Source organism: Triticum dicoccoides, chromosome 2A (genome assembly GCF_002162155.2).
Source record: "Triticum dicoccoides isolate Atlit2015 ecotype Zavitan chromosome 2A, WEW_v2.0, whole genome shotgun sequence".
NCBI lineage: Eukaryota > Viridiplantae > Streptophyta > Magnoliopsida > Poales > Poaceae > Triticum > Triticum dicoccoides.
The window spans coordinates 639,724,063-639,736,042 of record NC_041382.1 but is presented as its reverse complement, the minus strand read 5'-3'; positions in this window follow the sequence as shown (position 1 = coordinate 639,736,042).

Here is an 11,980-nt window from a genome sequence, read left to right as displayed (position 1 = left end):
GGCTATATATAGTGTGAGCACAAATATGATCATTGTAGTGTAAGTGAATGAGCAGGCCGGACATCCGGGCTAGGGGCCGGACATCTGGCCTGGCAATGGTACGAGAAACAGAACAGAAAACAAAGGGCCCGAACATCCGGGGGCCAAGCCCGGACATCCGACATATTAGGAGGGCCCGGATATCCGGCAGATGACCGGACATCCGGCGCGATCACTAAAAGGTTACAGAACCTTAGCTATTCCATGGGTAGTAGATGCCGGACATCCCGGATGGGGACCGGACATCCGGCGTATCAGGAAGGCCCGGACATCCGGAGTATAACCCGGACATCCGACATGCAGCATAGCACAAAAGTGCTCTCTAGATGGCTAGGCCCGGATATCCGGCAAGTAGGCCGGATATCCGGCGTGAGGCCCGGACATTCGGCTTGAAGCCCGGACATCCGGCATTCAAGAGGTAGAAACATGAAGGTTTTTGCATGTGCATGTATGTCAAGGAGGTTTGTGGCAAGAGCAAGCCTTTAACTAACACTACCGGTCCCCTCTTAATAGTGCAGGATCCTATACTCAAGAAAACAAATAATAAATCAATTTTTATGCTTCATCCTTGAGTAAAATCACTTTGTATGCTCTTGATCCACACATTTCGATGAACCGGGGATTAACACCTGAGATTTACTTGACAACCATTGTTAGTCCCCTACATGTATATTGTCATCAACATCAAAACATGATGTAAGGGCACATGATTTGTAACGCCCCGAGACCGATGTGTCAGGTGTCTTCCAGTTATTCGCTGTTGTTGCCTTGTCATTTGCTTGCGTGTCATGTATTTCATATCATGTCATCATGTGCATCGCATTTGCATACATGTTTGTTTCATGCATCCGAGCATTTTTCCCGTTGTCCGTTTTGCATTCCGGCGCTCCTATGTCCTCCGGTGTCCATTTCTACCTCTTTTCCTGTGCAGGTGTTAAACGTTTTCGGATTGGACCGAGACTTGCCAAGCGGCCTTGGTTTACTACCGTTAGACCGCCTATCAAGTTTTGTGCCATTTGGACTTCGTTTGATAATCCAACGGTTAACCGAGGGACCGAAAAGGCCTCGTGTGTGTTGCAGCCCAACGCCCATCCAAAGTGGCCCAAAACCCACATAAACCTCCTCCATCATCTAGATCGTTCGATCACGATCACGTGGCCGCAAACCGTACCTCATTTGGACTCTCCTAGCTCCCTCTACTTATAAATATGTGATCCCCTCCGAAATTCGCGGTCTAACCCTAGATCCAACTCCCTCCGCGCCGCTGGACATTTCTTTCCGCGCCGAACATTTCTTCCCACGCCGGACATGTCCGCTCGCCGCCGCCACCTCACTCCGACCAATCGAAGCATGTCACGTCATCACCGCCGTCCGTCGCGCCCAGTCCCGCAGCGCCACGTATCCACCCGGCCTCCCCACTGCGCCGCGGCCCACGAAGCCCATCCAGGGCCCGCGCGAGCCCGACCGGGTTCGCCACCACGCGCCGGGAGCCCGAGCACTCCGCTGCCGCCGCTCAGCTCCTGCCGGCCACCTGTGCCTCGTCGGAGTCCGCCCGCCTCGCCGCGCCTCCACCGGCGTCCGGCAGCCGCCTCGCCGGCGCGACCTCGCCGGAGGCCGCGCGCCCGACCATGCTCGCCGGACTGCCCACGTTTCTCCGGCGCCCGCCGACTTCGCCGCCAATCCCGCGCGCCGCCTCGCTCCTCGCCATCGCCGACCGCCGCCGCCGCCTCCTGCCGGCGCCGCCGCCTCGCACACCGGCGCTCGTCTCCGGTCGCCGCCCCGGCCAAATCTGGGCGGGTGGACGAGATCCACCCGTCCCCCGATCCAAACACCTCTCCGTTCCCCCGGATCACCTCATCCCGCATCTCCCCGTCCACTTTTCGCGAGGGTATAATTTCTGCTAAGTCCCTAGTATTTTTAGGCATTTTCATCGCATCATAACTCTGCATCCGTGGCTCCGTTTTGGGCGTGTAGCATGTCAAATTGTTCGTCTCGACAAGTACTTCATTACATTTCATTACACCATGTTCATTTGACCTCATCTTGATGCCTTAAATGTTGTTGCAAGAGTGCTACTTTATATTAGTTTCAGATTCATATCAGCAATTGGACATTTGTCATTTTTGCCATGATTAATGTGTGCTATGAACTTGAGCCCTACATATGTTTTGTAGTATGCCATGCCATCTTTACAGGAGTGTATACCGTGTATTTTTGTGATCTCTGTGGTGACTAGCACAAGCATGCAAAGAGACCTCTCAATGTTGCTGATTTCAGGGACTTAGAATTTCTTCTAAGTCTTTGTCTGCTGTTATTTGTATGCCATGTATTCTTGTTGCTACAGAGTGATCCATGCTTCTTTTGAGCATGATCAGTAAGGATGTTTTGTAGATATTATTGTACTGTATCCATCCATGTCTTTGTTTGCAATTATGGAGCACCCTAGCTTGACTCAATCGAGCTCTACTTTTTTATAAAATATTCCTGGTAGAATGTTTACATGTTAAGCATTTTTGCCGAGCTTGTTGTAGTTGATCCATGCATGCTATGTTGTTGTTCTTGCCATGTTTAGCTTCTATGCCATGTTTACTTGCTGGGTGTATGCTTAGTTTGTCATGCAATGCTTTGTGGTGAGTGCATCGAGCTCGTAAATCTGCCTACTTGATATCTGTTTTGCCATGTTCCAGTTCTCTGCTAAGTCTGAATCTGCTAACGATAATTGTTATGTTCACATGGTTGCCACTGTATTTTCTGATCCCTTTTGGCTTATGGTCAGTAAGGGACTTTTGTTGTATGCTTTGAGTAGCTTCATGCCATGTATTTCTTTGCCATGATATATTCCTGTAGCATGTTGTTATCTTGCTCTAAACATTGCTTCCTGATGTTAAATTCCTGACGTGTTGTTAATTTCACTAAGTTTGTAACCTGTTATCTTTTGCACTTTTGCCATGCTTGTTTGAACCTGCTATTGAGTGAATTAGCCGTAGCACGGTGTTCATCTTTTGTCAAGCATCATGAGCCGGGAGACGAGTACATGATCGAAGAGCCCATTGAGTACGTTTACGAGGATCAAGCTAACGCCAACTCGGAGAACTTTGCAGGCAAGATGACCATACCCTCGAAATCACTTCTATCTTTGCTTGCTAGATGCTCGCTCTTTTGCTATGCCCATGCTACGATACCTACCACTGGCTTATCATGCCTCCCATATTGCCATGTCAAACCTCTAACCCACCTTGTCCTAGCAAATCGTTGTTTGGCTATGTTACCGCTTTGCTCAGCCCCTCTTATAGCGTTGTTAGTTGCAGGTGAAGATTGGAGTTTGTTCCATGTTGGAACATGGATATTTGTTGGGATATCACAATATATATTATTTAATTAATGCATCTATATACTTGGTAAAGGGTGGAAGGCTCGGCCTTATGCCTGGTGTTTTGTTCCACTCTTGCCGCCCTAGTTTCTGTCATACCAGTGTTATGTTCCTTAATTTTGCGTTCCTTACACGGTTGGGTTATAATGGGAACCCCTTGACAGTTCGCCTTGAATAAAACTCCTCCAGCAAGGCCCAACATTGTTTTTACCATTTGCCACCTAGCCTTTTCTTTACCTTGGGTCGGCCAACCCAAGGTTCATTTTTATTTTAACCCCCCCCCCCGGGCCAGTGCTTCTCTAAGTGTTCGTCCAACCTGAGCAATGTCCGGCACCCCCTGGGCAACCAGGGTTTATGCCAACCCGACGTCTTGCTCATGCGGTGTTCCCTGAGAACGAGATACGTGCAGCTCCTATTGGGATTTGTCGGCACATCTGGGTGGCTTTGCTGGTCTTGTTTTACCATTGTCGGAATGTCTTGTAACCGGGATTCCGAGCCTGATCGGGTCTTCCTGGGAGAAGGAATATCCTTCGTTGACTGTGAGAGCTTGTGATGGGCTAAGTTGGGACACCCCTGCAGGGTTTTGAACTTTCGAAAGCAGTGCCCGCGGTTATGGGCAAATGGGAATTTGTTAATGTCCGGTTGAAGAAAACCTGAACTTATCTTAACTAAAATGCATCAACCGCGTGTGTAGCCGTGATGGTCTCTTTCCGGTGGAGTCCGGGAAGTGAACATGGTGTTGGAGTTATGCTTGAACGTAAGTAGATTCAGGATCAGTTCTTGATCACTTCTAGTTCACGACTGTGCTTTGCCTTGTCTTCTCGCTCTCTTTTGCGTAAGTTAGCCACCATATATGCTAGTGCTTGCTGCGGCTCCACCTCATACCCTTTCCCTACCCATGAGCTTAAATAGTCTTGATCGCGAGGGTGTGAGATTGCTGAGTCCCCGTGCCTCGGAGTTTACTTCCTAAACCAGTTTGCAGGTGCCGATGAAACCATGCAAGTGACGCAACCGAGCTCAAGGAGGAGCTCGATGAAGATCTCGTTCTTTGTGTTGTTTCATTTCCAGTTGATCAGTAGTGGAGCCCAGACGGGGCAATCGGGGATCTGTAGCATTAGGGGTGGTCTTTCTTTATTTTGGTTTCGTAGTCGGACCTTGATTGTATCTGGATGATGTAATGCTTTATTCATGTATTGTGTGAAGTGGCTATTGTAAGCCAACTTTGTACCTCTTTCTTATTCAGTACATGGGATGTGTAAAGATTACCCCTCTTGCGACATTTCCTTCAATGCGGTTATGCCTCTAAGTCGTGCTCCGACACGTGGGAGATATAGCCACATCGTGGGTGTTACAAGTTGGTAATCAGAGCCTTCCCCGACTTTAGGAGCCCCCTGCTTGATCAAATCGCTGGCATTGTTGAGTCTAGAAAAATGTTTTGAGTCATTTAGGATTATATATATCGGAGAGTAGGATTATTTTTACTCCTCAGTCCCTTCGTCGCTCTAGTGAGGTATCCTGACGTAGAGTTTTGACTCTTCTCTTCTCAAATTTCACTAAAAAAATTAGGATCACGCAGGTATCTTGTAATCGTTCCTATGGTTTTGTGACGAGAACATTGTTCTTGGTGCCTCCTGACATTTAGGGGTTGTGGCAGTGTCCCGGGGAGTTGAGCTCCGAGATGTTGTCGTCACAATTTTATCGTTGCAGTTCTGGAATACCTGAGTTTTGCCGACATCGAAAATCTCTTTTATGCAGTTGTTGGTGAGATAACCTCGACGCCACCCAGTACTGGGGTGGGAGTTCGGGAGTATTGCCATAACTCGTATAACGGATGCTTTTCGAAGGTTGAGGTAAATGATTTCCGAAGGTTTCTTGGTTATGTGTTGAAGGATGGATACAGCTGGATGTAGGAATTGCTAGTTTTGGGTGAGATATTATGCTTCCCCTGTATCCCCAACACCTGATTGCATAACCGGAAAGTTTCGTGAGTTTATAAGTGGGAATTCAAGTAGTTCCTAGGGTAGATGTATGATATGAAATTGGGGTTCAATGTCTAGTGGTCCGCCTATCCACGGTTGGTTTTACAGTGGTCTCATTGTGTCTTAAAGAGTCCTTGGCTATGCTGACTCGGGGACACTTCGTATGTCATGTGCACTGCCTTGTACATGATGGTGTTGTACAATCGAGCCCGTGTAGGCCCCACCACGAAAACTTCGGACGAAATCTCTATCATATGTTTGTTCCGACTTATTTTGCAAGCCAATCCTTTGTTTTGTTTTAAGTTGTGGTATTCGAGTTGCTTCAATGTCAAGTGTTGATGCCATTCCTTTTCCTAAACGGTGTTCTCATACTCCGATGTGTATACCAATCCTTCATGATAATTGAGAGTGTCATGTCAATCCTTTTCAACCGGTGTCTTTCTCTTCAAGTGAATCCGATCATTTCAACATCCGCAAGATCAATTATCAGTTCTTTGCAGCGGTGTTTGCTTCTTCCGTCCCAAGTTGCCTTTGTTTTTTCCCGCCCTCCCACCCTTGTTGCTTCAAGGACTCAGATTTCTTAATCAAGTATCCATTTTATCGATGGAAGTATCTCCATTCTTTTCCGTTAATGTTCTTACCCGGTGGTTCTCATGAAGATGCTCTACAAGTTCATCATTTTTCGTTCTTTTCTTCTCCGGTGGATCCAAGCCAAGCTTTGCTGATCATATCCTTTTCCTCGTTTCAAATGTCTTCTCTTGCCGGTGCATCTCTTAATCATTCCCCGCTCGCTATTCTATTGTTCCGTAGTGCTCAAGATATCTCGAAGATTCGTGTTTCCACTCTGCATTCGTTCAACATATTTAAAGGTTGTAATCTCATTCAAGCCGTTTAACTCAACCAGTGCAATCTTCTTTTCAAGTAAGCGTTCAACGGTGTTCCTTTTGAGTGGGCCCTAACCCACAGGTATTTTCCCAGGATCTTACCTGACTCTTCTAATTTTCCCAGAGTTATTCTCAATTCATTTCAAAGTGTGACGTAAGAATGAGTTATCATCAGTCATATGTTTTTCTCCAAGATCTGTCAAATTCTTTCATCGTTGGTTCAACCTTTATAATTTTCATCCCGGAGTATCTCAACAATTCATGGTGGTGTTTCTCATCGTCATTCTCTGCATTTGAAGACCGAAGAAGGATTCCTCTTAAATCTTATCCGTTCTCTCAAAGATTCGTGATTCTAGCCTGTTGCCACCCTCTCATAATTGTTTAATTGTGAGTATTCTTTTCACCTATCCGGAGCATTTCATGAGTTGTTTTCATTTCTTTCCTCCGAAGGCCATCTTTTCAAATAGTATCCATTCCAGCTTTCAACTCTCGTTCTCCAATCTTACCGGTGCATCATTCAAATATTCTCTAATCAATTCATGATCTCTTCATTCTCATGTATCTAAATCCTAGCAAGCATCTTCATTCATTTGTCAATTCTTACCGGTGATTCATCCCCTTTACTTCGTTTGTTTTCAATTCTTACAGTGGTTCGTTCAAGATCTCTCTTCCTTCATTATAATATCAATTCATTCGTTCTTTTCAATCCTACCGGTGGATCGTTGAAGACCTTCCCAAGCTTGCGCTATATTTCTCTTAATCATTTCTACGAGAATAAGTAGTATGCCAAATCCATTGTTTGTCATCAAACTAAATTGGTGAATGATGAGCATAACATAATTCTTATTCTTGTTTCATCCAAATGATTAATTCCTTATTCCGGAGGTTCATCATATCACATTCTCGGTTCGAGAGGCTTTATCTTTTCTTTTCCAAGAGTTCCAAGCTCTTGCTATTATATCACCACAGAGATTCATCTAAATCATTGCAAGGATTCACCTTGTGTTTTCAACTTCTCTTTCCTTTTTTGTGATCATCCTTTTGTTACCGGAGTTCTTCTTGGAGGTTCTACATGATGGTTCATCAAGGTTTTAATCCCTTCTCGAAGTGTTCATTGAGATTTTTTTTAAGGAGCTCAAGCATTCTTCATCTTGCAATCCGGAGTGCAATTCTTTCTACCGTATCATTGGAGGTGGTATTATGTCATTCTTGATAATCTGAGTTCATGTTTCATAATTCACATGTTGTTAAGAATGAGGTATTTTAAATCCACCAATCTCTTCATTGGAATTATATTGGGTTATATTTCACCTAAAGCTTTCCTTAAGAATTGTTGCTTCTATGGTGCTTATAAGTGACCCAATTTCTTCATTTATCCTCCCGGTGAAATAAGTTTCTCATCTCCTTGTTGATGTCAATCCAATCTTTTGTTTCCGTTAGTGGCAGAATTTCACATCATAATTTCGAGATGCTTTCTATAAGCCCACAACAAGCTTATCCTTTTTGTTGTTGGTTTTCCAACAATTCCGTTCGACCCTTCTCCTAAAGATGCTTTTCAAGCTCATTTGAGGTAGAAGATGTTGTTTCCTTCTCCGTTCTTTGGTTCCGACGATCTAACTTCTATTCTTTCGTTTCGGAGGCATTGTGATATTGCTTTCTTCAACCATCATCTCGTTTTATCAAAGATCATGTTCTTTCCTTTGCTTATGCATTTAACCGGAGTGTTGTGTACTCTACTCAAGTTCTTTTCACCTTATCAAGTCCTGCATCTCTTTTAACCAGAGTGCTGCCCGAATTGGTTCTTTCTTATTCCTCTTTTTTAACGGAGTGCTCTCAACTTCGTTCATCTCCGTTGCATTCTTTCTTTCTTTCTGTTCAACATCTCAATGTTCTTTGGTTTCACTCGTTTCCCGAAGAAGCAACTTAGTTTTACCTCTTCTCTTTCTCTTCTGTTTTCCCTCCGGTGCCATTCTAGATCTCGGGACGAGATCCTCTGGTAGTGGTGGAGTGTTGTAACGCCCCAAGACCGATGTGCCAGGTGTCTTCCAGTTATTCGCTGTTGTTCCCTTGTCATTTGCTTGTGTGTCATGCATTTCATATCATGTCATCATGTGCATCGCATTTGCATACATGTTCGTTTCATGCATCCGAACATTTTCCCTGTTGTCCGTTTTGCATTTTGGCGCTCCTATGTCCTCCGGTGTCCCTTTCTACCTATTTTCGTGTGCGGGTGTTAAACGTTTTTGGATTGGACCGAGACTTGCCAAGCGGCCTTGGTTTACTACAGTTAGACCGCCTGTCAAGTTTCGTGCCATTTGGACTTCGTTTGATACTCCACCGGTTAACCGAGGGACCGAAAAGGCTTCGTGAGTGTTGCAGCCCAACGCCCCTCCAAAGTGGCCCAAAACCCACCTAAACCTCCTCCATCATCTAGATCGTTCGATCACGATCGTGTGGTCGCAAACCGCACCTCATTTGGACTCTCCTAGCTCCCTCTACCTATAAATATGTGATCCCCTCCGAAATCCGCGGTCTAACCCTAGATCCAACTCCCTCCGTGCCGCCGGACATTTCTTCCTGCGCCGGACATGTCCGCTCGCCGCCGCCACCTCACTCCGACCAATCGAAGCATGCCACGTCATCACCGCCGTCCGCCGCGCCCAGTCCCACAGCGCCACGTGTCCACCCGGCCTCCCCACCGCGTCGCGGCCCGTGGAGCCCATCCGGGGCCTGCGCGAGCCCGATCGGGTTCGCTGTCGCGCGCCGGGAGCCCGAGCGCTCCGCCGCCGCCGCTCATCTCCCGCCGGCCACCTGTGCCTCATCGGAGTCCGTCCGCCTCGCCATGCCTCCGCCGGCGTCCGGCCGCCGCCTCGCCGGCGCGACCTCGCCGGAGGCCGCGCGCCCGACCATGCTCGCCGGACTGCCCATGTTTCGCCGGCGCCCGCCGACTTGGCTGCCAATCCCGCGCGCCGCCTCGCTCCTCGCCATCGCCGACCGCCGCCGCCACCTCCTGCCGGCGCCGCCGCCTCGCACGCCGGTGCTCGTCTCCGGTCGCCGCCCGGGCCAGATCCGGGCGGGTGGACGAGATCCACCCGTCCCCCGATCCAAACACCTCTCCGTTCCCCAGGATCGCCTCGTCCCGCATTTCCCCATCCACTTTTCGCGAGGGTATATAATTTCTGCCAAGTCGCCAGTATTTTTGGGCATTTTCATCGCATCATAACTCTGCATCCGTGGCTCCGTTTTGGGCATGTAGGATGTCAAATTGTTCGTCTTGACAAGTACTTCATTACATTCCATTGCACCATGTTCATTTGAGCATATCTTGATGCCCTAAATGGTGTTGCAAGAGTGCTAGTTTATATTAGTTTCAGATTCATATCAGGAATTGGACATTTGTCATTTTTGCCATGATTAATGTGTGCCTCCTATGAACTTGAGCCCTACATGTGTTTTGTAGTATGCCATGCCATCTTTATAGGAGTGTATGCCATGTATTTTTGTGATCTCTGTGGTGACTAGCACAAGCATGCAAAGTAGCCCTCTCAATGTTGCTGATTTCAGGGACTTAGAATTTCTTCTAAGTCTTTGTCTGCTGTTATTTTTATGCCATGTATTCTTGTTCCTACAGAGTGATCCATGCCTCTTTTGAGCATGATCAGTAAGGATGTTTTGTAGATATTGTTGTACTCTATCCATCCATGTCTTTGTTTGCAATTATGGAGCACCCTAGCTTGACTCAATCGAGCTCTACTTTTGCTATAAAATGTTCCTGGCAGAATGTTTACATGTTAAGCATTTTTGCCGAGCTTGTTGTAGTTGATCCATGCATGCTATGTTGTTGTTCTTGCCATGTTTAGCTTCTATGCCATGTCTACTTGCTGGGTGTATGCTTAGTTTGTCATGCAATGCTTTGTGGTGAGTGCATCGAGCTCGTAAACCTGCCTACTTGATATCTGTTTTGCCATGTTCGAGTTTTCTGCCAGGTCTGAATCTGCTAACGATAATTGCTATGTTCACATGATTGCCATTGTATTTTCTGGTCCCTTTTGGCTTATGGTCAGTAATGAACTTTTGTTGTATGCTTTGAGTAGCTTCATGCCATATATTGCTTTGCCATGATATGTTCCTGCAGCATGTTGTTATCTTGCTCTAAACATTGCTTCCTGATGTTAAATTCCTGACTTGTTAATTTCACTAAGTCTGTAACCTGTTATCTTTTGCACTTTTGCCATGCTTGTTTGAACCTGCTATTGAGTGAATTAGCCATAGCTCAGTGTTCATCTTTTGTCAAGCATCATGAGTGGATCCCTTCCATGTGTTTTGTTGTCATGTTAGAGTGCAGTAGCTTGTTGTTCTTGATGCATTTAGATGGCCTCGTGCTGTTAATCGCAGATCGGTGCCATATTTTTTTGCTTGCCATTTGCAAACCGTACATCCGATTCCGGTGATCTTTATATCGATTTCGACCGAAATCATCTCATCTTTCCAGTGGCACTCTTGGTTTTCCAAGTTGAGGCCAGGTTCAATCTTTCCTTTCCGAGACATGCATATGAATCGCATACCGCATCCCGCATGTCATACCACGTTTTGCATCATGTTGCTTGTTCATTGCACGTGGTTGATTGTGTCTCCCTTTGCTTGTTGTTCTTGCTTGGGTAGAGCCAGGAGATGAGTACGTGATCGAAGAGCCCGTTGAGTACATTTACGAGGATCAAGCTAACGCCAACTCAGAGAACTTTGCAGGCAAGATGACCATACCCTCGAAATCACTTCTATCTTTGCTTTCTAGATGCTCGCTCTTTTGCTATGCCTATGCTACGATACCTACCAATGGCTTATCATGCCTCCCATATTGCCATGTCAAACCACTAACCCACATTGTCCTAGCAAACCGTTGTTTGACTATGTTACCGCTTTGCTCAGCCCCTCTTATAGCATTGTTAGTTGCAGGTGAAGATTGGAGTTTGTTCCATGTTGGAACATGGATATTTGTTGGGATATCATAATATATATTATTTAATTAATGCATCTATAAACTTGGTAAAGGGTGGAAGGCTCGGCCTTATGCCTGGTGTTTTGTTCCACTCTTGCCGCCCTAGTTTCTGTCATACCGGTGTTATGTTCCTTAATTTTGCGTTCCTTACACGGTTGGGTTATAATGGGAACCCCTTGACAGTTCGCCTTGAATAAAACTCCTCCAGAAAGGCCCAACATTGTTTTTACCATTTGCCACCTAGCCTTTTCTTTCCCTTGGGTCCGCCAACCCAAGGGTCATTTTTATTTTAACCCCCCCCCCCGGGCCAGTGCTTCTCTAAGTGTTGGTCCAACCTGAGTGATGTCCGGCGCCCCATGGGCAACCAGGGTTTATGCCAACCCGACGTCTTGCTCATGCGGTGTTCCCTGAGAACAAGATACGTGCAGCTCCTATTGGGATTTGTCGGCACATCTGGGTGGCTTTGCTGGTCTTGTTTTACCATTGTCGAAATGTCTTGTAACCGGGATTCCGAGCCTGATCGGGTCTTCCTGGGAGAAGGAATATCCTTCGTTGACCGTGAGAGCTTGTGATGGGCTAAGTTGGGACACCCCTACAGGGTTTTGAACTTTCGAAAGCCATGCCCGCGGTTATGGGCAGATGGGAGTTTGTTAATGTCCGGTTGTAGAAAACCTGAACTTATCTTAATTAAATGCATCAACCGCATGTGTAG